At 41.8% G+C, this 27425-nt stretch overlaps 1 pseudogene; it reads left to right on the top strand.

Moving 5' to 3' along the window:
* Positions 1 to 9325: 9325 nt before the first annotated feature.
* LOC138847762 (phosphatidylinositol N-acetylglucosaminyltransferase subunit Y-like) lies at positions 9326 to 9527 on the top strand (annotated as a pseudogene).
* The last annotated feature ends 17898 nt before the right edge of the window (positions 9528 to 27425 follow it).

Genomic DNA, 27425 nt, shown 5'->3' with positions numbered 1-27425 from the left:
TTAAGAGATACAGACACGGGGCTGGAACTCTGGCATATAGGGCTAGGCCTCTGCCTGTGGTGCAGACATCCCATAAGGGCACCAGTTCTACTCCCAGCTGCACCTCTTCCAATCAAGCTCTATGGCTTGGAAAAGTAATGGAAAATGGCCCCAGTGCTTGTGTGTCTGCACTCATGCAGGATAACTGGAAGTTTCTGGCTCCTGGCTTCAGATTGGCTCAGCTCTGACCACTGCAACCATTTGGGGAGTGAAGCAGCAGACGTAAAACCTTTCTCGTTGTCTCTCTATCTGTAACTCTACCTCTCAAATAAATAAGTGTAATTTTTAACTGCTCGTGAAGTTAAAACATTGTTGGTTCTGTTTAAATGTGTCATTTCAGATGCCAAAGGACCTCTTTTTCCCTGATCTCTATTGTGTTCAATACTCTGGGACAGTTCTGTAAGCAGATAAAACCAATAACGTTCTATAGCTTCCAACTTAAAGTATGGTTAATTCATATTACTAAGGGCAGAAAGTAATTCTAATTGCTTGATGGTAATTAAAAAATAGTTATAGATTTTAGAAAACTGTTACTGAAGCTACTCTATTGTCTCATCTTGTATGTCATGTTACACGTGTTCACATATTGTATGTCTACATGGGAAAATTTATTATGAGTTCTGTTTTAATTGGCTTATAGATAAAATATCACTCATAAATTCAAACTGCTAAGATAATGAGAGATATCTTTTTGGTTTGTGTGACCTAAATTTCTGTACTTGAAATTTATAGAAAGCAGTGGACCTTCAGGTAAATGTTTCGATAAGTTGCTACTTAACAGTTTAAATTGCTTGCTAGTTTTCATTTGATACCGATTTTTCTTTTTTCTTTTCTTTTCTTTTCTTTTCTTTTCTTTACTTTTCTTTTCTTTTTTCTTTTTTTTTCTTTTCTTTTCTTTTTTTTTTTTTTAGCAGAGTGGACAGTGAGAGAGAGAGACAGAAAGAAAGGTCTTCCTTTTTCCATTGGTTCACCCCACAATGGCCGCTGCTGCCAGTGCGCTGTGGCCAGTGCACTGCACTGATCCGAAGCCAGGAGCCAGGTGCTTCTCCTGGTCTCCCATGTGGGTGTAGGGCCCAAGGACTTTGGCCATCCTCCACTGCACTCCCGGGCCACAGCAGAGAGCTGGACAGGAAGAGGAGCAACTGGGCAGAATCCAGTGCCCCGACTGGGACTAGAACCCAGGGTGCCGGTGCCACAGGCAGAGGATTAGTCTATTGAGCTGTGGTGCTGGCCTTTATACTGTTATTGTCAGTAGGCAATCTTGGAAGCCTAACTTGTTCCCTCATTGCTCTATTCACTTCAAAATAGGAAGCTAATTCTATTCTGAAGACCTTTCTAGAATGTACATTTTGATTTTTTGACCTTATAAAAGGTATGGCTAACACTTTTGTGTAATAGCATAGCCAAAATGAGAGCTTAAAATATGATCCCACAGCTAGATATACTTTGCCATGGGCATAGAAAACAGGCAAAGCCTCACTTTTTTAACCAAACAAAGGGAGAGAGTTTTACTAATGACTTAACATTTTAAAAATAAGGTATGCATCATTTTTGACATAGCTTTCCTCATGGACATTGTCTACCTCAAAGAAAACAATTATCAGAATATGCCTGTGACTAATCATTTCTAGTTTAGGCCACTAAAGATTAGGGTCAGAGCACTCCCTTGACTTGCATTCTCTTAAAGGTTTCTTTGGCCAATTATTGGCTGCTTTACAAAGTCATCTGCCATCAAGGACACCCAACAGGCCAGCCCACTGCTTTGGTTTCCAATGTGGAAAGCCAGGGCTTCAGGAAAAGTCAGCTTCTGTAGAGCCCTGGCAGCTCTGCCAGCCAAGAGTTGGGTCACTAGAAACAGCCCCACCCTGGAGTTAAAGGCATCCAGGTCAGAGCCACAGGCCTTGTTCACTCTAAGCTGAAAATCCAAGCCCTTCACGCACCACAGCTTCCAAAGTAACCACTGCTGTCAAGGGGATGGCCAAGTAGGGTCCACATCATTGCAGGCAGAACTGCATATTAATGAGTAAATGTTCTCCTTTTGGAAATGCTACCTGCTTCTCTTTGAGCCAGTTTTCCTGCCAGGCCAGCTAGGAAATGGAAGTCAACAGGGTGCCTCCCTTATGATGTACCACATATGAAGAGATGTAGATAGGTCTGAGCCTAATAACAGACAAGGCCTTAAGCCTGCCTGATTATTTTCAAGCCCTTTCCATAAGTTTGTATTTCCTTCTCAATGAAAAAACTTGCTCATTTTTGTTTGATTGTTTGTTTTTTTGACAGGCAGAGTAGACAGTGAGAGAGAGAGAGAGAGAGAGAAATGTCTTCTTTTTCTATTGGTTCACACCCCCAATGGCCACTACAGCTGCTGTGCCATGGCCAGCGTGCCATGCCGATCCAAAGCCAGGAGCCAGGTGCTTCTCCTGGTCTCCCATGTGGGTGCAGGGCCCAAGGACTTGGGCCATCCTCCAGTGAACTCCCCAGTCATAGCAGAGAGCTGGACTGGAAGAGGAGCAACTGGGACAGAATCTGGTGCTCCACCAGGACTAGAACCCAGTGTACCAGCACCGCAGGCAGAGGATTAGCCTATTGAGCCATGGTGCTGGCCTTGCTCATGGTTTTGACACTTTTCTAAGGGCCTCTAATAATGACTCTATTCTTGCTTTTTGGATCCTATAATTTTAGATCCTGTGAGTTTAAACTGCTTGATAGATTCATTTTCTATGGACTTAAAAAAGTACAAGTCTAGGTGGCCAAGCACAAGAAACCTCTGATGGAAGCTGTTTCTGCAAGCTGGCATTGCACACCCCTGGAGAAGCCAGCTACTGCTGAGAAGCCACCTCCTGCTGCAACCCTGTCTTGACTCCCCTTCCCAAAGATGCCCCTTATCAGCATGTAGCAGCCAGAGTGATCATCACCCAGTTGCCACTAACAGATGTTAGAGATTCCATCTCCAAGAGGAGGGAATGTGAGGACTCAGCAATGGAATTTGGGGTTTAAAATATTTGCTTCCTTCCCCAAAACATTATCTTTAGCAAGAACAAACAGGCTGCCCTCCTTCCTTTGAAATCTCCAAATTTACCATGAGAATAACAAGGGAGCTTCTCCAGAGCTCACAGATTACTGTGAAAGCAAGTTAACTATGGCAGCTTTAGCAGGCCAGAGAGGACAGATAACTGCAAATGGGATCTTTTGATGGTTTTTGTCCCTGCCTGGTAACCAAATGCCAATCTGATTATTGAGTTTTTTTTTTTCTTTGAAATTGTACTTAAAGCTGCCACCAGTCCCCTTTGGATTTTCCTCTCTTGGAAGCCCCCTCCATGCCACTCTGGTGGGAGGTCCTTGATTCTAACAAATACTTTTAAGTCTCAAAAAAATCTTTTTTAAAAAAGATAGACTGGCTGAATGGATTCAAAAACAAAACCCAGCTATTTACTGCTTACAACACATCTCACCAGCAAAAATACATGCAGACTGAAAGTGAAAGGATGGAAAAAGATATTCCATGCTAACAGAAACCAAAAAAGAGCTGGTGTTGCCACCCTAACATCAAACAAAAGAGACATTACCATAAAAACAGTTAAAATAGACAAAGGGGCACTATGTAATTATTAAGGGATTAACAGGAAAATGATACTATAATAAATGTATATGCACTCAATTACAGGGTGCCTGCTTTATAAAAGAAATGTTAATTGACCTAAATGGAGACATAGACTACAATACAATCATAACAGGGGACTTCAAATCCCCACTCTCAGCAATGGACAGATCAACCAGACAGAAAACCAGTAAGAAAACAACAGAGTTAATCAACACTATAGACCAAATGGAACTAATAGATATCTGTAGAACCTGTCAGCCCACAGTAGTGGAATACACATTCTTCGCATCAGTGCATGGAACTTTCTCTAGGACAGATCATATGCTAGGCCACAAAGCAAGTATCAGCAAATTAAAAAATATCGAGATCATTCATGCATCTTCACTGACCACAATTGAATAAAGCTGGAAATCAACAATTCAAGAATCTCTAGATCATATGCAAAGACTTGAAGAATGAACAACATGATCCTAAACACACAATGGATCTGAAGAAATCTAAAGAGACATCAAAAAATTTCTGGAAATAAATGAAGATGACAATACATATCAAAACTTATGGGATATAGCAAAAGCAGTGTTAAGAGGGAAGTTTATAGCAGTCCTGCCTACAGGAAGAAACTGGAAAGGTACCAAATAAAGAGGCTATCAATGCATCTCAAGGACCTAGAAAAACAAACCAAATCCAAAAGTAAGAGGAAATAAAGAATTAATGATAGAAAATAAACAAAATTGAATAAAAAATACAAAAAAAATCAGTTAAATGAAGAGTTGGATTTTGAAAAAATAAAAAAAAAATTGATACACCATTGCTGCAACTAACCAATGAAAAGAAAGAAAACACCCAAATCAATAAAATCAGAGATGAAAAGGGAAATGTAACAACAGGTACCACAGAAATAAAAAAATTATCAGGAATTGTTACAAAGACCTGTATGACAACAAATTAAGAAACCTAGGAGAAATGGTTAGATTCCTCGAAACATAAAACCAACAAAATTGAGTCATGAAAATATAGAAAGCCTAAACAGACCAATAACCATAGTGGAAACTGAATCAGTAATAAACATCCTCGGGGCAAAGAAAACCCCAGGACCAGATAGATGGCTTCACTGCTGAATTCTTCCAGACATTTTTAAAGATTTATTTATTTATTTATTTGAAAGTCAGAGTTAAGTATAGAGAGGAGAAGCAGAAAGAGAGAAGTCTCCCATCTGCTGGTTCACTGCCCAATTGACAGAGAGGTTGGAACTGTGCCGGTCTGAAGCCAGGAGCCAGGAGCTTCTTTCAGGTTACAATGTGAGTGCATGGGCCCAAGGACCTGGGCCATCTTCCACTGCTTTCCCAGGCCATGACAGGGAGCTAGACCAAAACTGGAGCAGCTGAGACTCGAACCAGCACCCATATGGGATGCCGGCACCACAGGCAGAGGCTTAGCCCACTTGTGCCACAGCATCGGCCCCTCTACCAGACATTTAAAGAACTCCAATTCTTCACAAGTTATTCAAAACAACTGAACTGGAGAGAATTCTCTCAAACTCCTATGAAGCAGGCATCATCTTAATTCCTAAACATGAAAAATTTGCAACAGAGAAAGAGAACTATAGGCCAATACATCTGATGAACATAGATGCAAAAATCCTAGCTAATCAAATCCAGCAACATGTCAGAAACATCATTCACCCAAAGTGGGGTTTATCCCTGGGATGCAGGGATGCATTCAATGTTCACAAATCAATCAATGGGATACATCACAGTAACAAACTGAGACAAAACCATATGATTATCTTAACAGATGCAGAGAAAGCATTTGATAAAACACAACAGCCTTTCATGATGAAAACCTTAAGCAAATTGGGTAAAGAAGGAACATTCCCCAACACAATCAAGGTAATGTATGACAAACTGAGTGCCAGCATCCTGCTGAATGGGGAAAAGCTGGAAGCATTCCACCTAATATCTGGAACTAGACAAGGATGCCTACTCTCACCACTGCTATTTAATATAGTCCTGCTATTTGAATATATTCCTCATTTCTGAATTATGCCTGCCTCTAGCGCCATCCATTCATAAGGAAACTCCAATTTACAAACAGCACTGGGGAGCACATCTCCTTAGATGAACAAGAAAACATATGACACAATATGATATCCAGAATGTTTTAAATTTCCCAGTTGGTCTTGGATTTCTGCTAAAGTTGGAGAGAATTCCCCTCAGAGTCTGTATAAGCAAGGCTTACTCATCAATGAAGGCATGATAGAATGGCCTATTGCATTCAAAGAGGTATACTTCCACTTCAATACTGGATATCAACAGAGAGATCTGAATACACTCCTCAAATCAGATATAGTGTGAACCCTTCAATTTAGTAGTAAACCCACTTTTCACATCTTGTCTGTGAGCTCTGTGGTATTTCATATATATATATATATATATATATATATATATTCTGATTAACTGCCTGTAAAGATCAAGTTTGATTGGGGAAACTCTGAAAGACACTGGCACAGGCAAAAAATCATCTTGGAAAAGACCCCAGAACAAGGCAATCAAAGCCAAAATTGACAAACGGAATTACATACATCAAGCTGAGAAGCCTCTGCTCTGCAAAAGAAACACTTGGCAAAGTGAAAAGGAAACTGACAGAACTATAAAATTGATAAAAGATTAATATCCAGGATCTATAAAGAGCTCAAGAAATTCCACAACAACAAAACAAACAATTCAGTTAAGAAATAAGCAAAGGATTTCAACACACATTTTTACAAGGAGAAAATTCAAATGGCCAACAGACGCATGAAAAAATGCTCAGGATTACTAGCCATCAGGGAAATGCAAATCAAAACCACAATGAAGTTTCACCTCACCCCAGTTAGAATGGCTTTCATACAGAAATCAACAAACAATAAATGCTGGCAAGGATGTGGAGGAAAATATACCATAATCTACCATTGGTGGGAATGTAAACTGGTATATCCATTGTGAAAGACAGTATGGAAATACCTCAGAAAGCTGAAAACAGATATAGCACACAACCCAGTATCCCACTCCTGGGAATTTACCCAAGGGAAATGGAATCAGCCTATGAAAGAATTATCTCTGCCCTGTGTTCACTGCAGCTCAATTCACAGTAGCTAAGATAGGTTATCAATCCAGATGTCCATCAACTGATGACTGGATAAAGAAATTATGGGACATATACACTGCAGAACACTACCCAGCCATAAAAAGGATGAAGTCCTGTCTTTTGCCAACAAAATAGATACACCGGGAAACCATTATACTTAGTAAAATAAGCCCATTCCAAAAAGACAAATACCATGTTTTCCCTGATTTGTGGTTAACTAATAGAGCTTCAAAAATGTAATGTATAGGAGTGAAATTGTCATTTTGAGATGTAATGATTGTTTAGAACACTTGTCACTACTGTTGAGGAACAGTGTTGTTTTTCTTCTTACTATTTGTTGAACCCTGTTCTGAGTGTAGGGTTAATCTTATGAGTATAAAGTAAATGAAATTAGATCACTGTAAAAATTAAGAAGGAATAAGAGAGGAAGGAGGATGAAGGGTGGGAGCCTGGGCAGGAGGGAGTGTGGGAGAGGAAATATCACTATGTTCCTAAGTCTGTATACATGAAATATATGTAATTTGTGTATCTTAAATAAAAATTTTTAAAAAGATCCAGTTTGAATAAGCCATTGTTTTTAAATCTGGTCTATTTAGTCTTGCAGCACTTGAGTGAATAAAATGAACAAAGGTAATGAATACATAGAGTTCAAAACACAGACATACAAATACCAAACATATCTCTCCATTTGTCTTGAAACTCTTAGCCATGCATGCTAAGAATCCTTCTTATGTACTGACGCACTATAAACACAAGTAGATTATGAACTGACACACCATGCACTTATTTGTAGACACTATTTCTATTGTCCTGGAAGTTGTACGCACCATTCAGTCCTCAATCTTTGTTCAACTAAGCATCTCTAAGCAATGATTTATGCCATCCTAGGCATAACTTGGACTATCCTAGGTAATTCTGTAGGCCATTTATACAACAAGTGTACTTGCAGCCCTAATGTGTTAATTTATGGAATAAAGTGCTCTACATGGCCTCCGAAGCCCAGAAATGGATTAAACACAATCCACAGTTCATAAAACACATTTCATTTCAGTACTGGCCTACATATTTTGTGCAGTCACATTTGGTGGTATGAAGACTTATCACAACCTTAGGTTCTTTTACCTACTCTTAAATAAGTCTTCTACCCAAGCAAGGTTGAGGACATGGTAAAAAGATGAAGACAATTCAAAAAGTTAGCAGCAGTTTTAATGGCATAATAGAGAGGCACCTTACTCCTCTAGTCTAGAGGAAGATAGTTTTAAAAAGAGGGAGAGAGCAATCCCAGAGAACCCTTAGTTTTTTAGGATGGATTAGATGCTTATTAACATCACTTACAAAAGTGTCTTGAACTTAATGGAGCTTATGTTGAGAGAGCATATTTATATATTTTTTTTTGACAGGCAGAGTGGACAGTGAGAGAGAGAGACAGAGAGAGAAAGGTCTTCCTTTGCCGTTGGTTCACCCTCCAATGGCCGCCACTGCAGCGGGCGCACCGCGCTGATCCGATGGCAGGAGCCAGGATCCAGGTGCTTTTCCTGGTCTCCCATGGGGTGCAGGGCCCAAGCACTTGGGCCATCCTCCACTGCACTCCCTGGCCACAGCAGAGAGCTGGCCTGGAAGGGGGCAACCGGGACAGAATCCGGCGCCCCGACCGGGACTAGAACCCAGTGTGCCGGCGCCGCAAGGTGGAGGATTAGCCTATTGAGCCACGGCGCCGGCTCATATTTATATTTTTTTATTTTTCTCTTATAGTTCCATTTGCCATGAACATTGTGATGTCTCCAACTCTTGTAGAATTTGCTGATTTTTCACCTTCAATTATGTCTACATTTGCTTATTTCTAGGCAAGGTGGTTTACTGAGAATATTTCCATAGTTGTTCCTTCTGATAAACTGATACATTCATCAACATAAAATAACCTTTCTGGTTTCTTACAACCATTTCTGACTTAAAGTCTGTTATATCTGAAATTAGAACAGCTGCCTCAACTGTTCCAAGAACATTCAGGATAGTTTCCAGTTGTTTTATCAGTTCTTACCAGACACATAATGTAAGACACAACTTAACACAAGACTCTAGTGTGATTTGATACTACATAAACTCCAAAAGCAGCAGCAGGGAGGGTGCACCAAGGGGTGGTCGCCAGTGGCCAGGCCATGCTGAGTGGCAGATGGCATGCTTACCTCAGTGCTGTGGGTGTCTGGGGTGCCTGCAGGAGACAAGGTCACGGCCCCCAGCGGATCAGAGCGAAAGGGCAGGGCAGATGCCCAGCATTTTTCCACACAACCCTGCTGGAGTTTCTGATTGCCCCCTCTCCAAGAAGCCACTCGGATATGAAGCATTAATCGATGACATGAGTAATGAAATGCTGAGAAAAGCCTATCCCACTACTGACAGGATTCCTAACATCATGCCACAGGCAGCAAGGACAACCGAAAAAATAAAATAAATAAAAAAAAAACAGAGCAGCAATAGATTATACTTTTTAAAAAACACACCTACATTTTCTCAATACCATATTCCTTTTGAAACAAGGTGACAGGTAATAAGTTCAAGAGAATGTTTCTGTCTCTTCTTATGCTGATAGTCCTTATTCCCCTGACTTCTCCAGCTGGACTTAGGGGGAAGAAAATGTCCCACAGGGTATCCCAGTACCACCAGCCTCTGCTTCTACAGTTTGTTCCTGCCATGTCCCATAACAGGCTATGTGTTCTTGCACCTTTAGACTTGGATGGGCATTAAACTCTTCAGGCCTAGCTAAGGCAACCAGAGTCAAGGTGGTATACAAATTCATGACATGTTGGGCATTCATCTCTGAAAGTTCTACTTGGTAGAAATACTGGAGATCACTAATTGAGAAAACCAATTATCATGTTCATCTTGATGCAATGAGAAGAACACAATGCAATTTCTCTGACACTGTGGTTAAAAAATAAAAAAAAGTATAACCTGAATCCAATCTTCTATCTATCAAAGCAATCTGAAGAACATTTTACAAAATTCTATGAAATAATGACTTCACTTTCAAAGCAGTCATGGTCATGAAAAACAAAGGTTGAGAAACCATTCTGTTCAGTACTTAAAGAAACATGTTTTCTAGGAAAGCAAACAAAAGCAACTAAGTATACGCAATGTCTGGGAGTAAACAGAACCCATAATATTTCATGATAATTAAAATTTTAATAGCCTGAAGAAAGAACCACCCCATGGAGAGCTATGCCACTTTCAAAGAGGAAGAATTAACTTGAAAAACATGCCAATTTTCCCAAAATTGACTTCGGGAATCAGCGTAGTTTAAGTCAGCGGCCACGTACCTTCCTGGACCTCCATTCTTGACACATGTGCAAGGGAAGGTGTCAAAGGCAGACGACAAGCAGGAGCTGGCCACTGGACAAGGAGCAGCCATTCACACCTGGAGCTGCTGTGCTTCCCAGAGCTCCACCCTAGACCGAGAAAAGCCCCACCTGTGGAACGGGCCTCCCTCTCCAGTCTTGCCCTCTGAGCCCCAGAGCTCAACCCCAGGCCCTGACCCCCACCACACAGACGTGGTCAGCCGCACCCACGGGCCAGGTGCTGCTCACACGCAGGCTCCCGCTCAGTGCCCAGGGAGTGAAATGGGTCTGGCATCACGGCCCAGGCCTAGCGTTCTCAGCTCACCACAGTATTGCCTGGAAGCCCCCCCCCCACCTCCCAGTCCTCCTCTGAAGCAGGCCAAGCCCATTCCTCTACTCAGGAACAAACCAGAAGACCTCTGCTGGGGGCTGTAGGAACTTGTAGAGACCACCTCAGGCCAGAACTCTGCCACAGAGACTGCCATCTGGGACCTCCCACACCAGACCAGAAACAGAAGCTCTGTGTGCCTACTCACTTTAGCCAGAAGCGGAAATGCAGGGCAGCCCTCCCAGGGCCGGAAATGCAACCGCCATGCATGCATTTCACCTGCCACCAGGGGTCCAGTGGGTGAGCAGCAGATGGGAGGCAGGGCCACTGCTTGCTTGTGACTGACCCTCGTGGGGCCCTTTCTTCCCCCACACCCACAACGCAGACATGTTTTGATTGTTACCAGCTGTGGGAAGCTGCGCAGGACAGCTCCTGGCTTCCACAAAGAAGAATTATCAGTAGATCCACGGTTGGGAAAGACTGCAGAGGGGCCGGTAAGTCTCCGACATTCTGAATAAAGTGGAAATGGTTCAGAAGTCAACAGAAACAAGATGTGTTTATGGGGTCTAGGGTCACCGTGAAGTGAAATGCGCACAGTGTTAAGTCACTTTTTCCTATTTTAGGGAGTAGATGACTGGACAAGAAACAGGTGAATCCAGATTCCTACTACCCTTTAATAAATCCTCTTTAATAGGGCGTGGTGTGAGGGACCGGCACTGGGGCGTAGTAGACTGAGCCTCCGCATGCAGTGCCGGCATCCCATATGGGTGCTGGTTTGAGTCCAGGCTGCTCTTCTTCTGATCTAGCTCCCCGCTATGGCCTGGGAAAGCAGTGGAAGATGGCCCAAGTCCTTGGGCCCCAGCAACCACGTGAGAGACCTGGAAGAAGATCCTGGCTCCTGGCTTCGGATCAGGCCAGCTCTGGCCAATGTTCCTCTGGGGAGTGTAACAGTGGATGGAAGACTCTCTTTCGCAAGCACTCTCTCTCTCTCTTTCTCTGCCTCTCTGTAACTCTACCTTTCAAATAAATAAATCTTTTTTAAAAAATTTTCATGGAATAATTGAATTATACGTTTAGGGGCAGATGTTGTGATGCAACTGGTTGCACTACTGATTACAACTGCATCCCATATGGAGAGTGCCAGTTCTAGTCCCACAAGCTTCACTCCCAATGCAGCCTTCTGCTAATGTATCTGGTGAGGCAGCAAATGATGGCCCTAGTGCTTGGCCCCTGCCGCCCACATGGGAGAACTGGAGGGAGTTCCTTGCTCCCAGTCTGCCTCACCCAGTTCTGGTTGTTGCAGGCATTTGGAGAGTAAATCAGAAGGTGGGAGTTATTATTTCTCTTTCTCTCTCTCTCTCTCTCTCTCTCTCTCTCTCTCTGTGTGTGTGTGTGTGTTGCTCTCAGTCTCTTTCTCCTTCAAGTAGAGGAAAATAAACCTTGCTAGAAAAGAGAAAAAAGAAAATAAACATTCTTTAAAATAAAGTAATTTTAGGCTGGCACTGCTGCTCACTTGGCTGATTCTCCACCTGCGGCACCGGCACCCCGGGTTCTAGTCCCAGTTGGGGTGCCGGATTCTGTCCCGATAGCTCCTCTTCCAGTCCAGCTCTCTGCTGTGGCCTGGGAAGGCAGTGGAGGATGGCCCAAGTGCTTGGGCCCTGCACCCACATGGGAGACCAGGAGGAAGCACCTGGCTCCTGGCTTTGGATCGCTGCAGCACGCCGGCCGTGGTGGCCATTTGGCGGATGAACCAACGGAAAGGAAGACCTTTCTCTCATCATACTCTCTCTCACTTTCTAGCTCTGCCTGTCAAAAAATATAGTAATTTTAGATTTTTTATTTAAGTAATACTCCTGGATTCCTGCCTCTGCCGACTACCACCATTTACCATCTTCTTCCAACTACCATCCTCTGTCACTGAGATCATCCCAAATATCCCAAGAGCCTCCAAACTTCCCCCTTTGCCTCTCTTCAGACTGTTCTCAGCACAGCACACCAAGGGGTTCTTTTAAAGCATGTAAATTACATTTCGTTCTATGTCAAAGCCATGTTAGGCTTGCCAGTGACACCTTCCATTTCCCAGTCTGGGATTCGCACTCCCCACTGGTCTATGGCTTCTCACACTTCTCCCCATCTCTTTACCTCTCCTTGAACAAACCAAGAGACACACACATCCAGACGTCTGTTTGTACTTGAAATTCCTGTCGGGAATGCTCTTCTATCAAAAATATTTATGGAGGGCCAGTGCTGTGGTATAGTAGGTAAAGCCACGGCCTGTGACTCCAGCATCCCTTATGGGTACCAGTTCAAGTCCCAGCTGCTCTACTTCCAATCCAGCTCCCTTCTAATGGCCTGGGGAAGCAGTAGAAAATGACCCAAATTCTTGGGTCCCACCACCCACCTGGGAGACCTGGAAGAATCTCCTGGCTTCTCACTTCAGCCTGGCTCAGCCCTGGCCATTGTGGACATTTGGGAAGTGACCCAGCAGATGGAAGATCAATATCTCTATCTCTTCCTCTCTCTGTGTAACTTTGCCTTTCAAATAAATAAATCATTTACAAGGAAAGAAGAAACAAACAAACAAACGTCCATGGGCTCACTTCAACCCCTTCTTCCCACTGTTAGTGTTTCTGTGATTGAGCTCCCTCCACATTCCCTGTGGTGAATGCCGTCTGCCCCTCTAATTCACATCTGGAAGTCCTAACCTCCAGGGTGCCTCTACGAGGGCACCCCAGGGCATGTGGAACATGTATGCCACCTTTTCATCCCAGTATTCCTGTGGATTTTTTGCATTTGGAGATCCTCCCTGGGTGGATGTACTTAAAGTTAAACAAGATTGTGAAGACGTGATGTATTAGGAAGAGAATCTTCATGAGGCATGGAATCAGCCAGCACCTGGTGCTTGCATTTCTGTCCTCCAGGGCTGCAAGAAAATGGATTTCTGCTGTTCAAACCACCCCATCAGTGGCAAATACCTGAGCTGACAAATACCTTCCTTATCTACTTGCTCCTTACTTTCCTCTACAGCACACATCTCCTTCTAACATGCTATCTGTCTTATTTATTTTCCATAGTCATACAGGAGTAGACCAGAATTGAAAAGAAAAAGATTGGGGCTGGTGCTATGGCACAGTGGGTTAAAGTCCTGGCCTGAAGTGCCAGCATCCCATAAGGCACTGGTCCTGGTCCCGGCTCCTCCTCTTCTGATCCAGCTTTCTGCTATGGCCTGGAAAAACAGTGGAAGATGGCCCAAGTCCTTGGGCCTCTGTATCCATGTGGGAGACCTGCAATAAGCTCCTGGCTCCTGGCTTCAGATCGGCACAGCTCTGGCTGGGCTGTTACAGCCATCTGGGGAGTGAACCAGCAGATGGAAGACCTCTCTCTGTGTCTCTACCTCTCTCTGTAACTCTTTCAAATAAATAATATCAATCTTTAAAAAGAAAATAAAAAGGCTAAAAACAAACAATAACCAGCCTCAAAAAGTACAAACAGAAAACACACTACACCCGACTGCACTAGACTAGAGAATATAGCCAAGAGCACAAAATGACGAAATTTATAACAAAGGCAGAGCAGCTAAAGCTGCCGCTGCAACACCTACATTCTGTGGCAGGATGCTGCTCCAGTTCTGGCTATTCTGGTTCTGGACCAGCTCACTGATAATGCACCTGAGAAGGTGACAGAGGATGGCCCAAGCACTTGAGCCCCTGCCACCCATGTGGGAGATGGAGTTCCTGGCTTCTGGCTTTAGCTTAGCTCATCTGGGGCTGTTGCAGCCATCTGGAGGAGTGAACCTGTGGATGCAAGATACCTCTCTCTGTGTGTCTATCTCTCTCTGTCTCCATCTCTCCTGTCTCTGTGCCACTCTGCCTTTCAAATAAGTAAGTAAACCCCTTTTTTAAAACCAAAGATAAAAAAAAAAAAGATCAACAAAGATGAAAGTTAGTTCTGAAAAACTTCTAGGATCGTGATTAGGGAAGAAAAACATGACCAAAAGCAAAAAATGAACATTTGAATGTAACTTCAAAGGCTAAAAAAGATGAAGAGAAATTATTTTGAACTCCAGGATCCGAACTTGGAAAAATAAAATTTCTTAGAAAAACATAATTTACTGAAACCACGAGGTGGCGCTACAACATCAGCTTCCAGATGCGTCATGTCTCTCCAGGAATTTTTTTTGTCTTCATCTGGAAGAGCTCAGGTATGCATAAGGAGCATCCTGCACCTCTGGGTCACTCTTCAGGGAGAGGAAGAATACAGGTGGAGGTGCCTTCGACTAAGACAGCAGGGACAATGTCGATGTTATTGATGAACAGGAAAGATACAAGAGATAACTCCTCACACCACAGTGCCACACATCAGGCCACTATGCTGTTTCTATTGTTGAGTTACACAATTGATGGCTTAAAACAATGCACACACTTAATTATCTTGCCGTTTCTGAGAACTGGAAACCTGGGCACAACTTAGCTGGGTCTTGGGCTCTCAGAAGCCTGGAACCAATAAGGGCTGTGGTTTCATCTTAAATCTCAACTGCTGAAGAACCCTCCCCCAAGCTTGATCAAGTTGTCACCAGAATTCTTTTCCTTGTTGTGATAAGAATGAGGAAAATAGCCTCTCACCAGCTTTTGGCAGGGGTGGAGGTGGGAGTGGGTGGGGGTGGAGGGTGGGGTGGGGATGGGGATAGGCTGCCTCTGGCCTTGGGGACTGTTGTAGTGCCCTGGTGATTGCCTTTTCCATAGACAATCCACAGGATTGATTCGAAAGGCCACTGGGATAATCTTTCACTCCCATCTGGCAAGACCAGGTGTTATATGAGGGTACTTCAAAAAGTTTGTTGAAAATAAAATTAGATGATATGTTAGGGGTGAACATTTGACTCAGCAGTTAAGATACTGCTTAGAATGGCCACATGCCATGTCAGAGTGCCTGGTTCAAACCCTGGCTTCTCCATTTCCTATGCAGCTTCCTGCTAATGCACTCTAGGAGGCAGCAGGTGATGGCCCCATGTGGGAGAACATCTGGGCTCCTGGCTTCAGCTTGCTGTTGTGGCATTTGATGAGTGAACTAGCAGATGGAAGCTCTCTTTGTCTGTCTCTCTCCCCAACCCCATCACTCTTTCAAAGAAATCAGTCTTTAAAGAATGATGATGGTTATGTCAGTGACAGTGATGACATGATGATGATAATGATAATGATAATGATGATGGTGATGACAATGATGATGAAGGTGATGCTGCTACTGACAATGATCATGATGGCAATGGTAATGGTGAAAATAATACCAATGATGGTGATGATGATAATGCTGGTGCTGGTGGCAAATTAAATTCATTGAGTACTTACCATTTGCCTGGCATAGCTTTCTTTCACTTGAAACTCTTTTAACTGAAGTATAAGGTATATATAACAAAAGTCATGAATTTTAAGTACACAGGCATGCGGATGGAAGACCTTTCCCTCCCTCTCTCTCTCTCTTTGCCTCTCCTACTCTAACTTTTTCAAGTAAATAAATGAATTTGAAAAAAAAAGTGTACCAAGTTCCTTTGGCCTTCATTTCCCATCTCTGATGTCAGCAAGGCACCAGGAGGACCCCTGCCAGGGGGTTCCATTTCCTGCTCTCAGGAAGAAGAGTGCCAACACCTGCTATTTTTAAAAGTATCTTTAACTCAAAGTAAGCCATATGCCAAAATGGCATATTGTGGAGTGACCAATGTCAACCCCCTTTACAGACAGAGCCCAAATGGAAGCAGCCTTAAACTCCTATGCCCTGAACCAGTTGCAGTCACTGAGATCAAGGTAGATCATTAAAATGCAGGTTGCCACACTTCTTTTGTCTTATTACAGTTTCACATTGACTATATTTTATTGTACCTACTACATGAAGGTACCTCAATAGGTTCAGGAGAAAATGGAATTTAAAATTGTTTATTTTGATGCAAAATATTTTTTTTTAAATCTGCACATACATTTTTGTTCTCCATAATCCATGCCCCTTGGTTTGGACATTGTTTATCCCCCACAAGAGCTTGTGTCTTGGGACTTGGGTCCCCAGGGTGGTGCTGGGGCCTTAAAGAGGCTGTAGTCATGTCAATGGTGGCATCACTCACAGAAGAAACTAACACTCCTCTCGTGGACTGCATTGGTTCCTGCAAGAATGAGTTGCTACAGAGACCAAGATTGCCCCTTCCCCAGCCCAGTCTCTGGCTTCCTGTATGGTCTTATGATCCTTCTCACACACTCCCACCATGATGTCATCCACTAGGATGTGGTGTAGCCAAGGGGCCCTCACCAGAGGCAGAACCCACGGGGCCTCCCAGTCTTGCACTTTCAGCCTCCAAAACCATGAGCTAAATCACCCTCTTTCCTTTTCTGTCTAAACTACCCAGGTATTTTGTTATAGCAACAGAAAATGGACTAATGCAAGTGCCTTCTGAGAGGGATAGACATTCCTACTGTGAGTGCTCTCAGCTGCACTGAGACTCAAGACCCAGGGGGAAGATCCAGGAATTCAATGGCAGGCACCCCACCCTCCAGGCTGGGGCCCCAGGGACTCTGCTAAACTGCAGTGTGGCCACTTGGAAGGTGGTTTGAGGAGCCCCAAGAGGTCCCTCCAGGAAAAAAGACCACATCCCCACCTACTCACCCTGACACTGAAGCATGCCTTGAGACTCCTTCCTCTGAGAAAACACTTCATTTCCCAAGAGGTTCCTATTAAAAGCCATGAAATCAGGAGGCACCACTCCAGCGGCCACTCCTGCCAGTTAGCAGTGGCATCCATTTCCCCAAGAACTGGGGAGCTTGCAGGGATGGAGAGTGTGGAGAAAGCCATCTGGTAGGAGCATGGGGTCAGGGATTACCTCAGCAGATACTTGGAGCTTTGCAGCTTTGAGAACCAGCATGAAAGTTGAGCTGAGGCAAACAGGGCCATTGCCCTACCTGCCAAACCTCGCTGCTCTCACTGTCTTTTTTAAAGGCTCTGCTGGTGAAGACTTACCTTTCTCCACCTGCTCTGGAGAGAGGTGGAACATGGGGCTCACCCTGTGCAAAGGGGAGCTCACCAATTCATTGACACTGCTGCAATGTAAGAGAGAGCGGCTGTCAGGTTTGGTCACCAACAGCACTGATCCTTATCCACAGATGCTTTCCCAGTAGTCAATGGAACCTTGTTGCTGCTGAAATACAAGTAAGGGGCCACATTTATATTCTAGACACTGAAACAACTGCATGATTTCTGGTGTTTTGAGAAAACATCCCAAGCTACTTGGAACGACCACCTGAAGAAGCTCTTAAGGGGATCAGTCAGGACTACATGACATGCAATGGAAACCAAGTTCTCTGCCAGGGAGAAAATGTCACTTTTGCCTCATTGTTCATTGGCTGCATTTCTAACTCTTGCAGAAGTATCTTATGTACACAGTGGGCTACAGCAAACACAGCATTGTATATGTGATAAATCCCATCACTCATGGTCATGTCAAAATCATGTGAAAGCAATGATTCCAAGGAGGTATTCAGTGGACAATACAGCAAGATTTTGCAGGATGCCCCAGAAACTAGGCATCCAAAAACCAGTGACTAGAATCTAGAGAGATAAATGTCTTCTGGGTATTTGGAAGGGTTAGCTGTCCAAAGAAAGTTTTTGAAACCAGAGATCTCACTACAGTGATGTGAAAAAATAAGAGACCCATGGATGAATGGAACAGGAAGTTTCTCACTGGTGGCAAAATCCCATTCTGAGGTGGTGACCCAGACTTTCCATGTCATTAAATGTTTCCGTGTTTTAAAACTGATGACTATGAGGGATCAGTGTCACAGAAAAGAATCATATTTGCTGATGATTTTAGGATCTGGATATGAAACCTATTCTTGAGTGAAATACGTGACTCCTCAGTGACTGGAATCAATTCCACAAAGTCCACAAAGATGCCATCCTTCTGCATCTCAACTTTTAAATCAGAATTAAACTGAATACCTTTTGGGCAGTCTGTTATGGCCAAAGACACCCAGATCCACCTGAAATGAAGCATCAAGGAGACCATGCCAAGGGCCAGAGAAGTGTCTTTGGGGGCCATCTGATAGAGGGAAGGAAACTGACCACTGTCACTCAGAAGAGGTTCAAAAGACCCAAGAGTCAGCTAAGGGAAAATGCGAGAAATCTCTGTAAGGTTATTGCTATAGTGAATAATCTTATTCCTGAAGAAATTAAGCAAATGCTGGATGTATCTGAAGATTTTAGAATATTTCATTTTTCTCATCTCCCACTGTATATAAACTTCCTAGTTCATGAGTCATTAGACTCACACATTCAGGAAACCATTTCTCATTTTCACTCACCCACACTACTTAAGGACAAATGTGGCTACTCCACCAAATCTCTGCACACCTTTTCTTTAGATCATACACTGTGGCAAATGTATAAGGTCACTGTAATGTAAATTTTTCTGTCTAATTAAGGCAGCTAAAGGTGATGTGCTTTTCTCCCTTTCCCTTGCACACTCACCTGTGGAACTTCGTAGAGTTCCCGGAGTGTTTCCATGTGGATAGTAATGCTTGTTCCTGATATTACAGCTATAGACTTTCTCTGTTTCTGACACGTGTTATTGGGAAGGGGCTTTTCCAGTCCAGCAAGCCAGATGAAGAGAATCTCCATCACCACAATATCACTCTGATTACATTATAGAGGTCGACTCCTAAGGTCACATTGGGTAAAAGATGGGGGTTTTTTGTGATCTCCTCAATAGTGAAAACCAAGGCCAGAAAATAACTTTTTTTTGGGACTGGAACCTGCATGAAAGGCACAAGGATCTTAAGGAAAAAGCCACCAATCCAGATTATCCTCAATTTTACTGCAATAACTGTTACAAATGGATTGGTTGTTCCCAAAAATTCATATGATCTAATCCTTTTCTGTACATTAGCAGAGGACAGAGTGTGAAAACTGCTGTGTTCGCAGGACAGAATCCTCAAAAGAACAAAAGCTGATATGACCTTGATCCTGACCCCCCAGCCTATATAATTCTGAAAAACAAGATCTGCTTTTACACCACATGGTTGTCCATTCAGCCAAAGAACATGATCTTATTTATGGATGCACACCTCATCAATTTAAATCATCTCTGGCATTTAAATCATCTTCTAAGTTTTTATATTTGCCCTCTCGAATGTTCGTGAACACCTAGGAAGAACATTCCAGTTGTCCCAGAAAGCATGACAAGGAAAGTCACATCATCTTTAGCATGCCTCCATACATGTTTCCTCAATTCACAAACTACAATGATTCTTCTTCTGATAAACATCAGTAAACGCTTCTTGAAATAGGAGTCATATGATCATAAGGCTGCAGGTTGTAATTGGAAGAAAGAACAATTCAACTGAAGGTTATGTGATCAGAAAGAGGGATGATGTCACAGCACTGAGAATGGTAGAGTGAAAGCCTGCCATTTATCCAGAAAAATCTCTTCCTCATCAAACTTACCCATCAACCAGCATCACAAGCCAGCATAATGAAATCAGATGCAGAGTTACAAGGAGGGAAACAGTGAAAAGGGGGAGCTCTTTAGAGAAGCCTAAACAATCACTGGGTGGACTTGAAACCTTGTGCTGTGAGACCTGTGATGCTTTTCAATTAAGACAGTCATCCATTTTTAGAACACTAAGCATATCTTAAAGTAAATCATTAACAGTGGTATCAGTGTATTCCAAACAGGCCTTCTTCACTCAATTTTCCCTACAGAATTGAACATAAATAGTCTTCCATGCAAAGAACATGATGCATTTCTACTTTCTGGGTTGTGGCATTTCACAAAAATGTAATTGAGGAGTCCTTTGTATTTATTTCTCATGTCTGGTGTGTTGAGTCTTGATGAATGGACTAGATCATGCACAGTTTGTTAAGGGTTATTGTGTGCTCCAGAGAAAGTGACAGTTTTTCAGGTCTTGGTTCATGCTGCAACATAATATGCATGTATATATGTATATATGTGTGTATGTATATTATATACATATTCTCTCTATATATTTATATATAGGTATTCTATAACCATGTAACAGTTGCTTTATATTGTTTTATATATAGTTTCTATAAATATTTGTTATCCAAATATGTCATTAATACTTTCTCTGCAGAATGAGGAAATTTGAAAATTCTTGCTAAATGAATCAAATAATATTCAGTTTTGTGTTTCATGTATCTCTGTTCCTCTCCTCATTCTTCTACACTTCTGTCAATTCCTCATCCTCTCATTTCTTTCTCCAATTCCTGTCCAGTACGAAAATGTCTAGAAGGCTCTTTAAAACACTAGGTATTTGTGAGCTTCGCCATTTCAAACTGTTTTATGCTGCCTTTATTATCTCTAAGAACAGTTTATCAGGAATTACTGTTTATTTGAGTTTTGGTGAATCCAGCATTAGACGGTATAGTGTCTAAATCTATTGATAGTCAATATGGCTTGTTTTTCCAAGTATCATCAACACAGGTATTTTCTTTTGGGTTTGTTAAGATTAGATTATGATCTCCAATTTGCATGGCATACATCTTGGAGGAATCTTGCTTCTATTCATAGAATCTACTCTTGATGCTGGAAATGCACTATCTCCTTATCTGTGCCATTTAGGGTACACTTAAATGATGTGCTGCATGAATAACCATGGGGAATACTACCACTAAAATAAATAAATATTTCTTAAGTTGGATGCCTTGTGCACATATCAAATTAGGCAAATTTTTAAAAATCAATGTGAGTAAAATCATAACACCAAGCCAATTTCCATCAGGTATTTTCTGGAGAGATCTCTGGACAAATGCCTAAAATACTCAATCAGTTGCATCACCTTGGTGGCACCAAATATGCTTCTCAAATCCATTGGCGCTAATGATAGTGCAATAATCTATGTCCTAATATCTACCTTCTATCAAAGATCTATGCAGTGTCAACCTACTTCCTGGAGCATTATAGTAAAAAGCACTTAGAAAATTAGCACCTTCATAAACAGGTGAGAAGAAAATTATGCTGTCCTACAAGATACTATAATTTGTAATCATAAAATTTATAAATATATGTATATACATATGAAGCATTTATATTTAGCTACAAAAAGAAAGTATCCTAAAGAGGGGCAGAAGCAGAATAATCCCCTTTCTGAAATGTATTTTTACAGAATAAGATAGAATCAGGGACACATTGTGAATGTTGTAGATTTCAATCATTGAAGTTCTCATGGTATATTCATCATTAAAATATAATTATTATTGTAGTTGTGCAAAGCTGTTGCCCTGAGATTACATTTACCCAGTAAAAAACTTACTTTCTTGAATATCATTCTCCTTTAAAACTGTAGAAGAAATGAAATGTTCTCATAGCCCCAAATCAAGCACATAGAAGAGACGTTTGTGAGCACATGTGGAAGAGTTCATGTAATTCAGGTTGGTTCATTTCAGTGTAGGGGTTCTGTAAGAATCTACCAGTGAGGCACAATAGGCCCCTGAGCTGATGAACGGGGTCAGGGAAGGACAAGAAAATACCAACCAGACTCTGCTTCCTCCTATGATGAGATAACATTTCCTGAACCATTCAAGGTGCTAGGCAAGAAGAAATGTCTTCTTCGTGTCCAGAATTAATTGTCAGTTTTTACAAGGGACAGATGATGGACAAGAAGAGACAAAGAACACATTTCTTTATTCATTTGCACACCCCCAAAAAATTAGCTGTTATGTAAATTAATGGAAAATGATTTTAGCAAGAACTTACCATCTGCGTGTGAGAATATTCTGGAAATTATACATGGTTCTTGGAAAGAAGTATGTGCAAAGGGGGAAAAGCAGCAATCTCAATACATCCATCCTTGTAAAAACTCCATTCCATCTGGAAAAATGTTGTTGCAATCATCATAACAAGAAACAAAGAGATACAGCTGCAGAAAGAGCAACAGAATAATCAAAGTGAAGATCCTCAAAATCTGTGAAAAACCCTAGGACAGGACAGCATTTCAACATGCAGTGTCATGCAGATGCATACATATAGTGTGTGTGTGTGTGTGTGTGTGAGAGAGAGAGAGAGAGAGAGAGAGAGAGAGAGAGATTGCCTGAATCAAGCTACTTTAATACTGCTCCATCTGATGTCTTTCCACCAGCTGTCCACTCATCCATGGGGGAATCTGGAACCCTTTCTGCTCTGAGGATCTGTAGCTCAGGTCTTCTGACCTGGTGAAAAACACAAAAAACAAAGCATGTTTGTGAAGATCCTCTTCACCACAGGTGTCAGGATTTTCCCCAAGTCCATGGATGCAGACTCAAGGGAGAAACCCCTGTTAGTTACATTTGGTCCAAGGGCTTTGTCAAAAACCTTTCCATGAACTTTTTACAATTATGTACCTGGACTGCATCAGAGGACACGAACGGAGGCATCAGGTGTGGATCTCATTAAGGTTTCAGACCAGAAATCTCCAGTGTCACACACTTCAAAGACCCAGAGAGCAATGGGGCACCCAGTGTTCTGGGCAGGCCCACATTACCTAGATGCAACACAGACCCCAAACCAATCCTGTTTAAGTTCCCATTCGGTATGTCAAATCACCACATCTTCAGTTGTAAAACATGAAACTCTTCCATGTTGCTGTTAACCGTGGTAATCTCGTGTTGATCTGTTTTTGCACCTTCAACCTTGGTTGATGCTCTCATGCGAACTAGGGACTCTTTGACTACTTACCACTTTTTACTACAAAGCAGACAATACCAGCCAGAAGTCACCTCTTTATTCCCACCACAACAAACACCAAAGGCAGAGTAATGCCTGCAGACTCTTGCATTGCTTGGATACAAGCAACTTTCAGGATGCTTATGTAGGTCACCATCAGGGCAGCTACATACCTTTAAACTCTGTTAAAACCCACAGACTGCACAACACAAGAATGAACACAATGGATAGCATGTGCTGCAGGCAATAATGATGATCAACACTGACTAATAATTTGTGCTTGCATGCCAGTGTGATATATTGCTAATAAAATAAATCTAAAAGGATGGGGTAAAGAGGGCATATAGGAAAATGCTATTATTCCACTCTGAAGTTTTCTGAACTCAAACTGCTATCAATGAGATGCCTAATATTTTCAGCAAAACACATTTTCCATTGCCTAGCCACTGCTCTGATGCCATAAGGGAGATTTTGAATAGAGGCTCGTGCAAATTGAAAATGAGTATAGCCACAATGCACACAAAATTCACTGACTTGCATAAAAATTAGAACATAATGACTTGATGAGTTAGATTTATTACCAGTACAGTGATGGAACTTTCGCCTATTCATTTAAACAAGAAAAGTCAATCTAAATCAGAGAAAATATCTCTTATTTTGTCTCATGTGTAGAAACTAAAAGTAGAGTCATTCTGAATGCACACAGTTCACTGAACAAAGGTTGAGAACAGAGATGACGAAGTCCACGCAATGAGAAGGCTTAGAAATTGCATGGAAAATGTGTGTTATGAATATGTGTGTTTGTAATAAAATATGAAAATGTGTGTTTGCAATAAAACTGACTAATGAGAAGAGATTTCACATAGTGTTACATGCCTTACACCTTGGAATTGCAGAGCAAGGAAGAAGCAGGATTGGGAAGAGGCACCATATCACTGCCAGGGGCATGTGCTCATCCTCTGACCTCCACAAAGTCCTATGGGATATAAAGGCAGAGAGCGCATGTACAAGCGGTCCTACTGTTTCAATACACCTGCCTTGCTAATTCTGATGCCGGATAAGATTTGAAAGCTCTGAGGGCTCCTGTGCAAGGTGAAACTCTTGCTGAGGGCTGCTGTTGCCAATCTCACCTGAGTCTTTGGTGCACAAACACCTATTTGGATGAAGTCTCAATCTAGGGGCAAGTGGTGGTCTACACGAGGGCCTCCGTAAACTCCCAGAGTTGCATGATAAAGATCTCTGGAGGTGGTACTGTGGTGCAACAGCATAAGTCTGCACTTCTGGCACCGGCATCCTACATGAGTACTGATTCATGTCCAGCTGCTCCTCTTCTGATTCAGCTCCCTGCTCTATCACCTGGGGAAACAGTGCAGGATGGCCAAGTTCTTGGGCCCCTCCACTCAAGTGGGATACAGAAAAAGCCCCTGGCTTCTGGCTTCAGATCAGCTCAGCTCCAGTCTTATTGGCCATTTAGGTAGTGAACCAGTGGATGCAAGATCTCTTTCTCTCTCCCTCTGCTTTGCAAATAAGTAAATAAATATAAGCTAATAAAACATTAATGAAGAGACCCAATGGTCTCTCTAGGTGGCATTTAGCACAGTCCTGTGGAAAAATTCCAATCCATCGTCAGCCATGGGTGTGCTCACAGGGTCTGAGGGTTACCTTGATCCCCTGAAGGAATCCAGACTTGTGCAGAAGAGCAAGAACAGACTCCCTAACACCCACCATTGTTGGACTGCAAAGACAACCTGAATGTTGTTCTGCAGCACCAATGTTCATCTGATTTCAATGTAAGGGGATCCATAAGATCCCAGAAGAACCAAGAAAAAACATATCTGTACACAACATTCTCTGAATAATATGATAATTATTGTTTCTGAGGAATATGGTTGTGCATGGTTTATCTATTTTTCTTTATATTTAATTTTGGATTTAATTTCCCATGTCTACATCTTGTATAATAAAAAGATAAATGATGCTTCCACATTGAAAATAAATGCCCATGCATTTATACCTAAACTACGAGCACTCCTATTTTAAACAAAAAAAGGAAACAAGCCAAGTCAGAATAGAATAGATTCTTCATATAATGAATACACATATGTGTGACTCAATTATTTCTAATAAATCCAAGTATCAATGAGACACTATTTGCACATACCAACTCAGGCCACCTGTTAAGATAACCAGTGTGAAGGGAATAATAGTGTTATAACTGTCTAGAATGCATCATTTTAATTCTTGAGGATTTCGGACATATGCCTGAAATACTGCATCACATGAATTGCTGGGTTAAACCAATTATATGGTCCATTATAGTGGATTCTCAGAATCCATTGGCTTAAACCATAATGCAGGGGCCAGTGCCATGGCTCACTTGGATAATCTTCTGCCTGTGGTGCCGGCACACCATATATGTGCCAGGTTCTATTCTTGGTTGCTCCTTTTCCAGTCCAGCTCTCTGCTGTGGCCTGGCAAGGCAGTGGAGGGTGGCCTAAGTGCTTGGGCCCCTGCACACACATGGGAGACCAGGGAAAAGCACCTGGCTCCTGGCTTCAGATCGGTTCAATGCCGACTGTAGCAGCCATTTGGGGAGTGAACCAATGGAAGGAAGACCTTTCTCTCTCTCTCTCTCTCTCTCTCTCTCTCTCTCTCTCTTACTGTCTGTAATTCTACCTGTCAAATAATAAAAAATCATAATGCAAAGAACGATGCCCTAATATCTATCTTCTATCAAAGATCTATGTACTGCCTTCTTACTAACTGGATTATTAAAGTAGAAGTCAGTTTGAAAGTCAGAAACCTTCAGAAATTGGTATGATAATAAAATTATGCTAGACCTCAAAGATATATTTAGGTCTAAATCAAATATAAAGGTAGTTACATGGAAGAAAAATATCATATTTTACTACGAATGCAAACCTAAGAGAGGAGGAGGCAGAATAACCACAAATTTCAAATATCTATATATTTTTGCAGTTGTCTAAACACCAAATTATTACTTATGAACTGAAACATTTTCTTTCTTGGCCTATCTTTTATTTTCAATGGGGATTTTTTAAAATGCATTCTTATGGTCCCCAAATCAAGTGCCAGGTAGAAAAGTTGATCAGCACATGTAGAAGAACTCAAGTAAACACAAGGATGTTCATTTCAGTGCCTGGGCCGGGAGACAGTGTTTTTTCAAACTGATCAAATTGGAGAATGGAGGACAGGAAGTATAACAAATACCCTCTCTTTTCTTCTATGAGGAGATGCAGTGTCACATCAACATTCTGAGATTAGTCAAAAGAAATGTCTTCATGAGGCCACAAGCATCTAGAGATTCACAAAAGAAGACAGTTCACTTAATCTAGAGTCATAGTATCGCAAGAAAAGCCACCAGAGCAAAAAACAAAAAAAAAAGAAGAAAAATGCAAAGAATATCTCCACAATGCCAACAAGAAACAAGGAAAACATCATGACGCTCCCAAATGAACATGACACTCCAGTACATGATTATGATATGATGAAAGAGAAGATTGCAAAATATGCAATTGAAAATTTTATGATAAGAACATTTAGAAATTATCATAAGCAAATGCATGAACTACAGAAACCCAAGCAGGACATGACAGAAAATCTCTCTTATGAAAATGAAATATTAAGGAGGAATCAAAATGAAACGAGGAATTCAGTAGAACGTGAAATTGAAATACTGAAGAGAAATCAAAATGAAATGAAGAATTCAATAGAACAAACAAACACATTTGAGAGCCTTAAAAATAAAATCAGTGAGGCAGAATAGAGAATATCTGACTTAGAAGACAGAGCACAGGAAAGTATATAGTCAAACCAAAGGAAAGAAGAGGAAATAAGAAATCTAAAAAAAATTGATGCATGATACTATTAAAAACCCAACATTTGGGTCCAGGGAGTTCTTGAAGGTGTGGAGAGAGAAAGGATTAGAAGGCCTTTTTAATGTGATACTAGCAGAAAATTCCCCAGGTTTGCAGAAGGAAAGAGAAATCCAAGTACAGGAAGCACATAGACATCCCAATAAACAGACCAAAAGAGAGCCTCATCATAACACGTTGTTATCAAGCTCACCACAGTGAAACATAAAGAAAAGTTTCTAAAATGGGCAAGAGAGAAACATCAGATTACTCTTAGAAGATCTCGAATTAGACTAACAGCAGACTTCTCAGCAGACAGTACAGGCTAGGAGGGAATGCCATGATATAGCCCAAGTACTAAGAGAAAAAAATGCCACTACACAGTATTATATCCTGCAAAGCTCTCATTTGTTAATGAAGGTGAAATAAA

This window comes from Oryctolagus cuniculus, chromosome 16, assembly GCF_051225735.1.
Source record: "Oryctolagus cuniculus isolate XC-2025 breed Fujian yellow rabbit chromosome 16, ASM5122573v1, whole genome shotgun sequence".
Classification (NCBI taxonomy): Eukaryota; Metazoa; Chordata; class Mammalia; order Lagomorpha; family Leporidae; genus Oryctolagus; species Oryctolagus cuniculus.
This window is presented reverse-complemented; position numbering and strand designations above follow the sequence as displayed.